Source organism: Vombatus ursinus, unplaced genomic scaffold (assembly GCF_900497805.2).
Source record: "Vombatus ursinus unplaced genomic scaffold, bare-nosed wombat genome assembly UNPS02014781.1, whole genome shotgun sequence".
Lineage (NCBI taxonomy): Eukaryota > Metazoa > Chordata > Mammalia > Diprotodontia > Vombatidae > Vombatus > Vombatus ursinus.
In genome coordinates, this window is record NW_020954559.1 from 2,939,796 (window position 1) to 2,943,490 (window position 3,695).

The 3,695-nt window shown below is 36.9% G+C and overlaps 1 pseudogene; it reads left to right on the plus strand.

Annotated features, from left to right (window-relative positions):
• Positions 1 to 884: 884 nt before the first annotated feature.
• LOC114046252 lies at positions 885 to 1,938 on the plus strand (annotated as a pseudogene).
• Positions 1,939 to 3,695: the final 1,757 nt, after the last annotated feature.

Genomic DNA, 3,695 nt, shown 5'->3' on the forward strand with positions numbered 1-3,695 from the left:
AACTACCAAAAAAAAAACTCCACAAAAATGAAAACAAAACAAAACAACAACAACAACAACAAAAACTTGACCATAAAACCTACTAATCTGGCAGGAAAGATCAAGACACAAACTTTTAAGACAATAACATGAAACATGAAAACAGCTACAAGACAGCCACAAAGAAAAATGCTAATTGGACACAACCAAACAGTAATTTCTAGAAGATTAAAAGAAAAGAGAGATGCGGGGTAGATAGGGGAAAAAGGAATATAAAAGAGAGTGATGCAAGAAAATTATGAAAAGAGTATTAACAGCTTAGTCACAAGAAGCTCAAAAATTCTGAAGATCTCCTTAAAAAGAAGAATAGGTCAATTGGAAAGGGAAGTACAATAACTCACTGAAGAAAAAAACTTAAAAAGTAAAATTGGTCAAATGTACAAAGAGATACAAAAGCTTACTGAAGAAAATAATTCCTTAAAAATTAAAATTGAGCAAGTGGAAGCTTATAACTCCATGGTACAAGGAGAAAGAATAAAACCAAATGAAGAAGGGAAAAGAAAAGAAGAAAATGTGAAATATCTCATCACAAAAAAATAAATCATCTGGGAAATAGATTGAGGAGAGATAATTTAAGGATTATTGGACAACTAGAAAACCATGATAAAAGAAAAGACCCTAAACATCATAATTCAAGAAATTATCAAGGAAAAGTGTCCTGATATCTTAAATGCAGAGGGTAAAATAGGAATAGAAATAATCCAGGAATTACCTTTTTAAAGGGACTGTAAGGTATGAGTTCTTCCATTCATCCTGTACTTGCCTCCCCCCCTACCTCCAGGTGTGGCACCACTTCCTTTCTCTCTTAAGGGTTTACAGTTTCCACTTCAAAGTTCACCTTGGATGATGATATTACTACTCTTGTTTTTGATAATGGCTCTAGAATATGCAAAGCTAGTTTTGCAGGAGACAATGTCCTTTGGTTTGTCTTATTTTCCATTGCTGGGTGATCTAGACATTAGGATGTGATGGTGGGTATGGGCCAGAAAAATGGGGAGGAGGCCCACAGCAACAGAGATATTCTGACCCTGAAGTACCCAATGGTACTTACCACCAACTGGGATGACATGGAGACAATCTGGCATTATACTTTCTACAATGAGGTCTATGTGGCCCCTGAAGAACAACCTATACTGCTCACAGAAGCTTCCTGAACCCCAAAGCCAACAGAGAAAATATGACTCACATTATGTTTGAAACCTTCAACACCCCAGCCATCTGTTTTGCCATCCAGGTTGTGCTATCTCTGTATGCCTCTGGTCATAACATCGGTATTGTGAAAGACCACGGTGATAGTATGAGCTACACTGTGCCCATGTATGAAAGTTGTGTCCTTCCCTATATTATCTTCCATCTAAATCTGGCTGGCTGTGATCAGATGGGCTACCCCATGAAGATCCTGACCAAGAGAGGATATGGTATTACTATAGCTGAGAGAGAAATTGTACATGACACCAAGGAAAAGTTGTATTATGTTGCCCTAGACTTTGAGCAGGAAATGGCCACTGTTACATCTAGCTCCTCTCTGAAAAACAGCTATGAGCTCCCTGATGGTCAGGTTATCGCCTTTGACAATGAGAGGTTCTGATGTCCAGAAGCTCTCTTCCAACCATTTTTCTTAGGTATGATGTTGACATCCATAAAGGTCTGCATGACAATACCATATTGTCTGGTGATACCATCATGTACCCAGGCATTGCTGACAAGATGCAGAAGGAATTTATAACCCTAGCCCCTAGCACAATAAAAATTAAGAGCATTGCCTCACCTGAGCACAAGTACTCTGCCTGGACTAGAGACTCCATCCTGGCATCTCTTTCCATTTTCCAGCAGATGTGGATCAGCAAGTAGGAGTAGGATGAATCTGGGTCCTCCATTGTTCATTGCAAATGCTTCTAAATGGACTTTACATTTCTTTCTTTCTTTGTTTATTTGTTTTTGTTTTTGTTTTGTTAAAGAGTGTAAAATTATAATCCCTCCCCACCAAAAAAAAAAGAAATTAAATTGCCATAGTTTTTAAAAAAATAATTTAATTCATTTATTTGTTTATTTGTTTGTTTTTGTCCTTGACTCAGGATTTAAAAACTGGAACTGTGAAGATGATGAGTGGTCTAAGTGAGTTGGAAGCAAACATCCCCAGAATTCTATAGTGTGTCTTCAGGACTCAGATTGTACATTTGTTTTATGTGTTTGTTTGTTTTTAATAGTCATTCCAAATATTGTAAAACACATTGTTACAGAAGATTACTTGCATCTATGAAAGCTGCCCTGCTCTGCTAGAGCAAAGGAGCTACAAAACAAAAATCCAGATTGGGGTGGGGGTGAGGAGGGAAGAAGGTACTAATATTGCTTTACATATAAATTATGTAATCCTTCAAAAAGTTTTTGTATCTTCTGCCTTAATACTTCTTCCTTTCTAATTGTCAGAACCATAATGAATGCCCCCCAAATTCCTTCCCTGTCCTCAACATAGATGTGAATGAAGACTTTACAGTCTCCCTACAAGTTTCATGAGATTGATGCCAGTACTTGAAAGAGGGAAAGAGCTTTATCTGTACAGTGACTTAAGACCAGGTCAAATAAAAGTGCACATTAGAGAGAGAGAGAGAGAGAGAGAGAGAGAGAGAGAGAGAGAGAGAGACTGTAAAATGAAAACTCCAGGATTAGAACTAAATTCCAAAGCTCCTGAGTCAAAAAGAAAATATTGCAAGCAGCCAGAAAGAAGCAATTCAAATAACATGGAGCCACAGTCAAGATCACATGAGATTTAATGGCTTCCAAGGTAAAAGAGTAGATGGCTTGGAATAAGATATTCCAGGAGGAAAAGGAGCTAGAATTACAACCATGATTAACCTATCCAGTAAAACTGAGTATAATTCTTCAGGGGTAAAAATGGATATTTAAGGAAATAGTGAACTTTCAAGCATTCCTGATTTAAAAAAAAATGATCAGATGTGAATTAAAAATATGACTTTCAAACACAGGTCTCAAGAGAAGTATGAAAAAGGAAACATGAAAGAGAAAGCATAAGGCACTCAATAAGTTATGTTGTTTGTATTCTTGTATGGGAAAAACGAAACATGTAACTAGTAAGGACTTTAACATTATTAAGGCAGATAAAAAGAGTTTACATAGAGGGTATCAGCATGAGTTGATTATGTTGGAATGATCTAAAAAAAATCATGATGTGAGGAAAAAAGCATGAACTGGGAGAAGAGAGATGGAGAATTGGAATGGAGGGAATTATCTCACATAAAAAAGGCATGCAAGGAAGAGCTTTCAGAGTAGAGGGGAAAATGGGGGGGCATGGTAGGCAATGCTTGAACTTCACGTTCTTCAGAACTGGTTCAAAGAAGGAAGAAATACATACATACATACATATGTATGTATGTGTGTATGTGTGTTCATACACACAAATCAGTTGTGTATAGAAATCTATCAATAGGACAACAAAAAGGGAAAGAGTTAAGAGAAAGTGGGTGGTGAAAAAAGAGGGCATATTAAGGATGGCAGTAATTAGAAGCAAAATAGACTTTTGAAGACAGATGGAGGAGAGAGATAGACAACTAGACAGAGGAAGACAGAGAGAGAAGAAGAAGAAGAAGAAGGAGAAGAAGAAGAAGAAGAAGAAGAAGAAGAAGAAGAAGAAGAAGAAG